Source organism: Mytilus galloprovincialis, chromosome 3 (assembly GCF_965363235.1).
Source record: "Mytilus galloprovincialis chromosome 3, xbMytGall1.hap1.1, whole genome shotgun sequence".
In the NCBI taxonomy this organism is placed as follows: Eukaryota; Metazoa; Mollusca; class Bivalvia; order Mytilida; family Mytilidae; genus Mytilus; species Mytilus galloprovincialis.
Genome location: NC_134840.1, coordinates 72,322,432 through 72,335,229, shown reverse-complemented (window position 1 = coordinate 72,335,229; position 12,798 = coordinate 72,322,432).

Here is a 12,798-nt window from a genome sequence, read left to right as displayed (position 1 = left end):
AATGTAACGAAGAGGCACAAAAAGGCATACATCAGATTCAACATCCTCATTTTGCTTAACTTATACGAATTTATTTATCTATGTAAAGTCTACCCGTAATTGATGGAAGGTTTTCAGTACTGGTGTAAAATTTCGCGTTTGAAATTCGCACAGGTAGACATAAAATAATTTTGTCGTTCAAAGTATGACGGCATACATAAATGCAGAGTCACGTAAAGTAGATATAACAAAAAACAGACTTAACAGTAAAAGTAAAAATAATAAATAAAATAATTGTGTGGTTCAAATTATGACGGGATACATAAGTACAGAGTCACGTGAAATGTATAACATAACTAGAGGCTCTCAAGAGCCTGTGTCGCTCACCTTGGTCTATGTGCATATTAAACAATGGACACAGATAGATTCATGACATGATTGTGTTTTCGTGATGGTGATGTGTTTGTAGATCCTACTTTACTGAACATTCTTGTTGCTACAATTATCTCTATCTATATGAACTTGGCCCAGCAATTACAGTGGAAAATATTTTCTAAAAATTTACAAAAATTTATGAAAAATGTTTAAATTGAACTATAAAGGGCAATAACTCCTTAAGGGGTCAATTGACTATTTTGGTCATGTAAAACTTATTTGTAGATCTTATTTTACTGAATGTTATTGCTGTTTACAGTTTATCTCTATCTATAATAATATTGAAGATGATCACAAAAAACAGCAAAATTTCCTTAAAATTGTCAATTCAGGGCAGTAACCTAACAACGAGTTTTCCGATCCATGTGAAAATATCAGGGCAGATAGAACTTGACCTGATAAACAATTTTACCCCATGTCAGATTTGCTCTAAATGCTTTGGTTTTTGAGTTATAAGCCAAAAACTGCATTTTACCCCTATGTTCTATTTTTAGCCATGGCGGCCATCTTGGTTGGTTGGGCGGGTCACGCCACACATTTTTTAAACTAGATACCCCAGCGATGATTGTGGCCAAGTTTGGATTAATTTGGCCCAGGAGTTTCAGAGGAGAAGATTTTTGTAAAAGATTACTAAGATTTACGAAAAATGGTCAAAAATTGACTATAAAGGGCAATAACTCCTAAAGGGGTCAACTGATCATTTTGGTCATGTTGACTTATTTGTAAATCTTAGTTTGCTGAACATTATTGCTGTTTACAGTTTATCTCTATCTATAATAATATTCAAGATAATAACAAAAAACAGCAAAATTTCCTTAACATTACCAATTCAGGGGCAGCAACCCAACAACAGGTTGTCCCATTCATCTGAAAATTTCAGGACAGATAGATCTTGACCTGATAAACAATTTTATTCCATGTCAGATTTGCTCTAACTGCTTTGGTTTTTTAGTTATAAGCAAAAAACTGCATTTAACCCCTATGTTCTAGTTTTAGCCATGGCGGCCATCTTGGTTGGTTGGCCGGGTCACGCCACATATTTTTAAAACTAGATACCCCAAAGATGATGGTGGCCAAGTTTGGATAAATTTGGCCCAGTTGTTTCAGAGGAGAAGATTTTTGTAAAAGTTAACGACGACGGACGACGACGACGACGAACGCTGGACGCCAAGTGATGAGAAAAGCTCACTTGGCCCTTTGGGCAAGGTGAGCTAAAAAGCAGTATTAATGAATAAAATAGTTTTGTCATTCAAAGTAGGACAAGATCCATAAGTAAAAGTAATATTAATAAATGAAATAATTTTTTCGTTCGAAGTATGATATTTTACATAAGCACAGAGTCACGTCAAATGAATATCTCAAAAAACTGACTTAACAGTTAAAGTAATATTAATAAAGACAAATACAAGAATACTATAACACGTTATTAAGATGATAACCAACGTCAGCACGCAACATCTATACTTCAAGACCATCTTGTATTTTTTGTGAAGTTGATACGGAATATTTATCAACAAGTTCTTGGTACCTTACGATGAACTTTTTCATCAATTTTCTGCTCAGACACTGGTGACGTTTTACAAAGTCTGAATAGGAGCTGCAAGCTCTTGAATACCGAATAAGTTGGGAAATGTATATTCCATATGCAGGTGAAGTTGGTATATTACTACTAAGGTGGGGGAAATTGATAATTTTAAAATTAAAATCGTCTCGTTTGTCATAGATTCTTTTACTGAGATGACTGTGTATGTCAAATTCGAGGTATAAGTCTAAAAATGAGGCGGAGGAAGCCGTGTCTGTTGTCTCTTTAATTTCTAGTTATGGTGGGTATATTAATGGAACCCAATCAGAAAAGTTCGGATTGTTAATGGAAAGAACATCATCAATATATCTGAACGTGAAATTAAATAACCTGGCTTCTTTGATCTTCTTGTTTTTGACAAGTGTCTGAAGGAAATCCGATTCATATGAAAATAAGAAGAGGTCAGCAAGGAGAGGCGCACAGTTCGTTCCCATAGGAATGGCGACAATTTGTTGAAAAAAGTCTACCTCCAAATTCGACAAATATGTTGTCAATAAGAAACTCCAGCATACTAGTCACTTGTTCCTCTGTGTAGTATGTGTTACCCTTTTGTTCCTTATTAACATAATATGCCTTATGGTATCCCAAAGTGATAAATTTATAGCGTATGCTACCATTTTATGATGAAAAGGATCCCCCTATCATGTTTAACCCCGCCACATTCTGTATGTATGTGCCTGTCCAAAGTCAGGAGCCTGTCATTCAGTGGTTGTCGTTTGTTTATGTGTAACATATCTGTTTTTCGTTTAATTGTTTGTACATACATTAGGCCGTTAGTTTTCTCGTTTAAATTGTTTTACATTGTCATTTCGGGGTCTTTTATAGCTGACTATGCGGTATTTCTTTTGCTCATTGATGAAGGCCGTACGGTGACCTATAGTTGTCATTTTGATCTCTGGTGAGAAGTTGTCTCATTAGCAATCATACCCCATCTTCTTTTTTATATTAATTGCGTATTTCCTTCTATATTATGTTTGGGTTGCCTGAATCTCTCATCCTGAGACTTGAGATTTAGATTTGTTGTGTTTCTACCTATCTCCAATTGACACATGTGAAGCAATTACTTTCGAGAACAACTTCTTTGTCAAATTTGATTGGAGTATTTGTCTCTCAGCTGTTGATTTGCTTTGTAAGAATTGTTAAGAATTTGAACATTTAAATCGAAGGAGTTGTTACCTTCCCCTCTTTGTTTTTTTTTAACTCCACCAAAAAAATCAAACATAAATTCTATATTATAAATAAAGGCAACAGTAGTATACCGCTCTTCGAAATTCATAAATCGATTGAGAAAAAAAACAAACCCGGGTAACAAACTTAAACTGAGGGAAACGCATCAAATATAAGCGAAGAACTAAACCACAACAAAAACACAACATTAAAATTTCAAACACACAGAAACGAACTATAATATAACAATGGCCATTTTCCTGACTTGGTACAGGACATTTTAGGAAAAAAGTGGTGGATTGAACCTGATTTTGTGGCATGCCAAACCTCCCGCTTTTATGGCAATGTTAAATATAAAACAGCACAAATAAGCGATGAACAGGGGTAAAAAGTAAAATCACAAAAATACCGAACTCAGAAGAAAAATCAAAACGAAAAGTAGACTATTCAAATGGCAAAATAAATAGCCCAAACACATCAAATGAATGGAATACAACTGTCATATTCTTGACTTTGTATAGGTTCTTTTTTCTTATGTAGAAAATGGTGAATTAAACCTGGTTTTATAGCTAGCTAAACCTCTAACTTGAACGACAGTCGAATAAAATACCATTATATTGACAACGATTTGTGAGTCTTGAAATGAGGTGGAGGAAGTCGTGTCTGTTGTTTCTTTAATTTCTAGTTCTGTTGGATATATAAATGGAAACCAGTCAGAAAAGTGTGGGTTATACATGAAAAAGACATCATCAATGTATTTTAATTTGAAAGTAAATGACTTCTTTGATATTCTTGTTATGACAAGTGTCGGAAGGAACTCCAACTCATATGAAAATAAGAAGCGGTCACAAGTAGAAGCGCACAGTTAATTCGTTCCCATAGCAATGCCGACAGTTTGTCTGCGGCAAATTCAACAAATACATTTAAAAACTCCAGCATACTGATCACTGTTTAGCATGTTTTATCTTTTGTTCACTATTAACAAAATATATTGTATTGTATCCCAAAGTAACAAATTTTAAGCCTGTACTACCATTTTTATGCAGAAAAGCATTGAGGAGTATTTCGATAAGAAGGTTAATCAAATTAGCATGGGGAATAGTGGTATACAAGGTTGAAAAATCAAAAGTTTAGAAAGAATTAATTTCAGAATTTCAGGGATTGAAAATTAAACAGAAGTTGTTGAGAGTTTTTTAGAATCCACATAAGGTTAATACCACTATGCAAGTAAACAGTTCCACAGTATTTCCGAAGACTCTCTTCCACTGCGGACAAAATAAAATTGTTGTCAATCAAATGGACATTTCTTTATGTGAACATGAAGATGAGCCGGACATTTACCGTAGTGGAATTTTGCGAAGCTTGTTTCCAATACAAATATTTGAATGTTCAGACCTCAACAATGAGCAAATATAATACTGTATAAATAGCTTTAAAAAAACTGACAAATTTAAAACAATAAAAATGAGAGAATTACTGCGATATATTGAAAAAATATAAAAAGCGGCAACCACGGAATTTCTGACTCCTGACACGAACATGCTCCTAATCATTTAATGCTTTTTGACTAGTTTAAAAATGTGTTCGTTTGTTAAGTGTCTTCTTTTTTTACCTTTTGTATGAACCAGGCGGAATTCCCGGGTTGATCTTACACTGACACACCGCGTCCTCATGGGATTACTAGTACCTTACTGAAAGCCTGTTGATAAATACAAACACATAAAGACGGTCGCATAAATAGTAAACGGTTGTTTATAGATATAGGAAGATGTGGTATGAGTGCCAATGAGACAACTCTCCATCCAAATAATAATTTATATAAATAAACCATTAAAGGTCAACGTACGGCCTTCAACATGGACCCTTGGCTCACACCGAACAACAAGCTATAAAGGGCCCAAAATTACTAGTGTAAAACCATTCAAACGGGAAAACCAACGGTCTAATGAACAAATATTTTAAAGGTAAAGTTATTTCTTACTCACTTGGCTGAGTTGGTGGTAGCAGAGAGGGTTCTAAAATGCCCCAAAAAATGTTATTTTACAAGTCAAATTTAAAAAATAGTAAGATCACATGACTAAGAGATGTTGGGTGAATATAAATTCATGACATGATCTACATTCAGTACACAGATGTATGTTCCGTCTACAAAAGGCTTATCATTGACACTCGAACAAAAAGTTAGAATGACCCAATAAAGTGCTAAATATAAAAATATTGGGAAACAAAATTGCGAAAGGTTTTGCCAAAAGCAATGAAGTATTCGGTTGCTGGGGTAGAAATCCTTATTATTCCAAAAATTATATATCTGGTAAACAGTTAATTAATTAGTTATGACCATATAAATGATAATTCCTGTCAATACAGAAGTTCTGAATAATAAGGATTACAGAGATAATAACTAATCAGCATACAGCTTATCTCATTTTATGGTTTTTTTACATACTCGGATTTCAAATGTTTGGCTATAAATGTTCCTGCTGCAGGAAAATTGAGATAGCGCTTTGGTTATTTGTTTGACAGAAATCAGAAAACTTTTGTTCAATTCTTTAGATTATAGAGGTTAATGAAGTGAGCAGCAATCAATCTGTCCAACAAGACGGCCCAATACATCATGCACAGCTTTATCATTTTCTTCGAATACCATTAACGGTACCAAACTTAACGGTTCAAATGCATCAAGTAATCCAATAATTATATTTGTAGTAATACGTGTTGTAGACTATCTCTAGCTGAAATGAATACTCCTAAATAAGTATATAACATAAATAAATGCCTGTATAAAGTCAGGAATATGACAGTTGTTATCCATTCATTTGCTCCGTTTAAGCTTTTGATTTTGCCATTTGATTACACACCTTCCGTTTTCATTTTCCTCAGAATTCGGCATTTCTATAACTTTACTGTTTTAAAATGAATTTTCCATTGATTAGGTTAGAAATTATGACTTACTTTCTTTTCCAGTTATCTGAGTCAACGTTATCTTAAACAAATTGACTTTTCATTTTCTGTTTCCGGTCACGAAGCTTCTCTATCAATAAAGTATTTTTACATCCTTGACTTCAAGGTTTTTGGTTGCGGCGTTCTTGGTTATTTAAGGTAAATCACGATAACATTCTTAACTTTTGAGATATTGCCTGATATGTGTGTTTCAGAAAACACATGTGGGTACTCATTGAAATTGTTTTAACTAAGACTTGTTCAAGACACTATAAAAAAAGATGAAAATAAAGACAAAAAAACAAACATACTCATTAAGAATCAACGATAACCATTTCATTAATAGAAAATGGTTAGGAACATGTCTTGATTATGTGTACGTAATTCAGCAGTTCTCATTTGTTTCTGTATATCTCATTTGTTTTTCGTTTCGAACGAGTTAAGCATTTCAATTGATAGTTTATGGTGTGTGCTTTTATATTTCAGTGAAACACTGCTGTCATAGTTAAGGGCGAAAATTGGCGCTTATAAAAGCCTGATGTTCAATGGTTGTCCTTTGTTTGCGTGGTTCATATGTTTTTCTCGTTTCTTGTTTTGATATAATATATTAGACCGTTGGTTTTCCTGTTCAAAATATAGTTTTACAATATTCATTCTGGTGCCATAATTAGCTTGCTGATCGGTATGAGCCAAGTTATATGCCGTACGTTGACCTATAATTGTAAAAATCACAAAATTACCTAACCCCGAGGAAAATTCAAAATTGAAAGTGCCCAATCAAAGGCAAAATCAAAAGCTCAAACACATCAAACGAATGGATAACAATTGTCATATTCCTGACTTTGTACAAGCTTTTTCTTATGTAGAACTTTATTTTAATTTTTTATAAATTTATGAATTGGATGGAGGGTCGTCTCAATGGCACTCATACCACATCTTCTTATTTAAAGTACTATCTTCTCAATTTCCTTCTCATTATATGATACATCTTCTTTAAATGTATGGTTTATTCGGTTTTTGTTTCTGTTCAATCATACATTTTATTTGTTGCACGCCGAATTTCAATTTGAGTGAAACAAAGCAAAACATATCATTTTACTTTCAGGGAATGAAAATATTTTCTTATTTCTTGCCAACAGACACGAGAATAACTCAATCAGAGGATGCATTATGTTGCGTAAGTGTGCTAATGGGAAATTATTGTATTATTGTCTTTCACATTTGCTCATGTGCATTGTCAATATAAGCGTTTTTGTATTTTTATGCCCCACCTACGATAGTAGAGGGGCATTATGTTTTCTGGTCTGTGCGTCCGTTCGTCTGTTCGTCCGTCTGTCCCGCTTCAGGTTAAAGTTTTTGGTCAAGGTAGTTTTTGATGAAGTTGAAGTCCAATCAACTTGAAACTTAGTACACATGTTCCTTATGATATGATCTTTCTAATTTTAAAAGCCAAATTAAACTTTTGACCCCAATTTCACGGTCCACTGAACATAGAAAATGAAAGTGCATGTTTCAGGTTAAAGTTTTTGGTCAAGGTAGTTTTTGATGAAGTTGAAGTCCAATCAACTTGAAACTTAGTACACATGTTCCCTATGATATTATCTTTCTAATTTTAATGCCTTATTATATTTTTTATCCAATTTCACGGTCCATTGAACATGGAAAATGATAGTGCGAGTGGGGCATCCGTGTACTTTGGACACATTCTTGTTTTTTTGGTTTTTTTTGGTGATTAAGCATGTTAAGATTATGACATATTGTTGACTGCTGTGCTATCTTTAAAACCAGGTTTAATCCACTACTTTCTACATATATGACAGCGAAAATTACACAGAAGCAAAGAGTTTCACGTTTATAATGTGGGCACTACAGCAACTACTGCACAACTTGTAACATATAAAATGAAGTACCAATAAAAAAATCTTCATAAAGCAGTTATTTAAAAATATGTTCATGATTAAAAAAAAATTATCTTTTTTTAACTTTTCATTTTTTCAAAAATATGCCTACATAAAAAAACCTAAAAACATTAATTTAATAAATAATAATGCAAACGACAAAGATGCATCCAGGGTAAACGAACCCAGAGGAGGATTAAGGGGGCAGGGTTCCCGCCACCCCTCCTTTTCTCGGAAAAATTTGGTTGCTTATATAGGGAATCACTGAGGCATGACCGGAGGAGGTCCTCTCTTAGGCAGTCAGTGGGCCCAAACTTGGGAAAATTTCTGGGTCCACCACTGGGACCCGTCACCTATATATACCACTTGAATCAAAGAACTGTAGGCCTCTATTTGGCTATAAAAGCCACAAAAATTTGTTCTGTTATCTCCCTTTCGTCGTAGAATTAATACTTTTAAATTCGTCGTGTTTTAGTGGAATATATAGTTTGTTTTTGTGTAATTTTTTTCTCTCTCTCATAGCATTGGGACAAGTTGTGCTAGAGGCTGCATCCAAATCCAAATATTTTTACACAAAAATTTTACACAATATAATACTATCTCCTTCAAGCACCTGCCCTTGGTGGCTCCTGCATTTTGATAACTAGTACATATTAATCGGAAATAAAATATATTTATCTTATCTTATCTGTTAATATTGTTTAGTATGTGTTTTAGCCACAAAGAGGACTATAATATAGTAATTCTTTTTTAGTATAAGTTTATGCTTGTGTTGTAGAGTGTTTAAGTGTTCATATTTCTGTGTATTGGCTTGGGTGTCCTTTAAGCACATGCCCTTGGTGACTTCTGCTTATGAACAACAATACTATTTATTCATATGCATCAGCCACGAGGAAGTATAAAAAAGAAGATGTGGTATGATTACCAATGAGAAAACTATCCACAAAAGACCAAATTGACACAGACATCAAAATCTATTTTTATAATGTAAATGTAATGCTGCTTCTAGTGCATGGTCAATAAACACTAACCATACTGGTTTACGTGACTACATGTATTATTAACTCAAATTTATATTTCATGTTTTTTTCAGTTGTATTTCTTCTTTTTTTTTTTTTTTTGTATATTGTCTACAGCAATTGTGTGATATAAAAAATCAATGTACTGACTTTTCCCATAATGGGTCCTCTATTGGAAATAGAATTTATCTTATCTTATAGAAAACAGCGTCCTAATGACAAAAGTATTGCTGAATGAATGAAGGAAAGATTGAACGTGACTTGGGTTCAACAAGAAAACAATTTATTATATTTGATTTTAGTATGTATGTTTTTTTTTTAATATTTAATAAGAAGGTAGACAACTCATTTGTCCTTGAGTAGAATGTTTTTCTGTATTATCAATGTGGTTTATTCTTTATAAAATGCACAGATTTTTACCGAATTCAAACAAAAAAACAATTTTGCTCGAAATGTTTGTCAAAACTTTCCGATTTATAATCCTTTACAACCTTTTTCAAAGAAAACATTTGTGAAAGCAACTGTAAGTAAGCTTTTGTAAGAAATATTTGGGGGGAAAATCGAAAAATTTAGTTTTACTCGTTTGGGGTTATAAAACATATAAAGTTAAAAGAGGTTCACACGTTGGTCCATATGAAAAGGGAATACTATTTGAGAGCCATAACAAGTTATTTCACTGCTCTAAAAGCTAGTGAATAGTTATCAAAGGTACCAGGATTATAATTTAATACGCCAGACGCGCGTTTCGTCTATAAAAGACTCATCAGTGATGCTCAGATCAAAATAATTATAAAGCCAAACAAGAACAAAGTTGAAGAGCATTGAGGACGCATCATTCCAAAAAGTTGTGCCAAATACGGCTAAGGCAATCTATTCCTGGTTTAAGTCCATAAAAATAAGAGCAATACATCAAACTACATAACAACCTGGCGTTCTGTAAGATCAAAATATAAATAGATAGCTGCAGAGTTTTATGAAAATCAAAGTTGATTTGAATTGAGACCTAAACTGAAAATTTGAGCTTTTTTTTCTTACCTATTTATTAAATCCATAAATTTTACAGCAATACACAAAACTATCAAACAACCTTGTATTTTATAAGGTCAAAATACAATTGAGATTTCTATAGAGTTCCAAGTTAATTTTCAAAAGACTAAGTGACTATCTTAAATTAAAATTGACAGAAATGAACCAAGCTACCAGTTTGTTTCTACACATATTTTCTACACACCAATAAAATTTGTAGCAAAATTTTTCCTATCAAATAAGTTTTGGCCCATCCACTATGCATATTAAAAAAAGTTCTCGCCCATCCAAATATTTCCACAAAAAAAGTGCTTGTCCCGCCCCACTTTGCACCGGCCCATCCATCTGATTAATATTGAACGTTCCCTTATACAACTATGTTTGATATAAAATGGCGGGATCTTACGAAAAACAGATATAACAAAACAATTATGGAACAATGCATTTATTAAACAAAATAAAGCTAGAATTTTAAAAATAGGATAAAAAGCGATCTTATTCATTGAAATGATATCATAGATTAAATATGTTGCGTTTCACAAGATTTAATTTTGAATAAACTAAAACCTATAAGTCTCTGATAAACAATTTTAAAGTCACAAGTGATTAAAGTTTTTAGATTGATTAAATAGTTAGTAATTTCATTTTTATATCACTGAGATTCTTGTCGTTTGTCTTGTCATTTTTATGAATATGTTAAAGTCGGTGTATAATTCATAAAAATCACTGAGGCCAATATCCCCGTCTTTTTTTCGTGGGTTAAACCTAATTCAGAAATGATGAATTTATAGAACAGTAAACAACTACGTTAACAATAAGAGAACAAACTCTTGTGGAATTTCTCACATTGAAACGATTTATAAGCATCTTCTTTATAAAACAAAGATATTTGATATCCTTTATGTATTCTCATTTAAAATATCCGATCATGTAATGCTTACATCTTTTGGTTTCATGGGATTAAAAAAAGGGATACGTTTTATAGTTTTTACACTAATATCACGTGACATTTCACCTGTTCTTTCTCGTAGAGAAGTTGAAAACTAAGCAAAAAAAACCTCCCTGGTAAACTACCATCAATTTCTCTGTCTGCTACTGTTTCCTTAATTTTTCAGGCCAACAAGACGAAAACCAGAATCATTTTTGCTATCCGAATGAACTTGAAAAATAATGAGATTACGAACCGGAGATTCTATTCCAGTATATAAGCTCACTTGAATAACAAATGACAGGAATTTTCTATAATTGTTTCCATGGTAAATGTATTGCATGAACATTTTACTATGATTTACAGGAAACAACAGAGCGAAAATAAATAACAATTTGCATTTCATTTTTAGAATTTATCTTCCTAACTATTGTTAGTCTATCGTCTAATTACTATTTCTGTTTGTCAAAGAATCTAGTAACTGCCTTTCTGATTTTATCGCAATTTTCCTTGGAGTATTTTTTCCCCATTTTAATGTAATAGAATAATTTGTCGCAGTAAAAAGATTTTGCTGATTGGGAAAATAAAATTATTCGTCCGCCACAATAGAAATAAACTGTTAGTCTATACAAGCAGTGCGTTAAATAGTATATATATATATATATATATATATATTGGAAAATGTGGTATGAGTGTCAATGATACATTCAAAAGTATGAATGATTATCAAACTAAAAGCAAGAGAATTCACATAAATTGCATAACAAAACTTATCACTTTTTCAACTTCAGAGTTAAATTAAGTCGAATAGCTGTGTCTTTAACTACATGTAACAGGAATACAGTGTAAATAGTACAGGTATATTTGGGTTTGATGTAAAAAGAAAAGTTTGAGACAAAAAATTATTTTGTTCATTTTCAACAATTAGTCAGAAAGCATTTTCAATGTTTTCAGTTTATTTTCGATTTATGAGTTTGACTGTCCCTCTGGTATCTTTCGAACCCCTTTTCGTGCTTTCATTCGTTTGTTTCTGTGCTATTTTATCTTGAATCTCTAAATAAAAGTAGATTGGGGATACACACCAATAAGCCAACAATAAACATGTAGCATCAAAGGAACCACAAAAGTCATTTATACTGCTTAAACAGATGAAAAGGAATATTTTTTTTCACCCTGACATTTTTATGGTGCTAGAAATTTGCACTTAGGGTATGCACACTTATAATATACCATTGATATCATCTGATGCAAGTGTTTTTAACACCCTTATTGCAAAACCTCTCTTAGATAATTTCTTTTCCTCAATAAAGTAATATTGTGGTTAATGATAGTAATAGTTTGTTGAGGTCTGCCATAGTGTGATCAACAGATCTGAAATGTGAACGGAGAGGAAAGTCTGGATTTAATACATGATCAATATTCAATGCGACGGATATGCATACGTTTAGAAACATGGCTGTACTGCTTATCTCTATACCTTGCAGGATATACAAAATATTGGCAGTAATACAACCACGACCATGACAAGATCTTTTTTTTAATGCACATCAATTCTATAAAAAGAAGAAGGGTCGATTTTGGGCTCAAACTTCAGGTTCTTCTGATGAAAGATTTTAGATACCTTTTAAACACTTCAGTCGATTCAATTAGTTTAAGCGTAAGATTTGACCTGATTTAGTAATTAAAGACAATCAAATGTAAATATAAAAAAGAAGTGGTATGATTGCCAATGAGACAACTCTCCACAAGAGACCAAAAATGACACAGAAATTAACAACCATAGGTCACCGTACGGCCTTTAACAAATTCCCCACCGCATAGTCA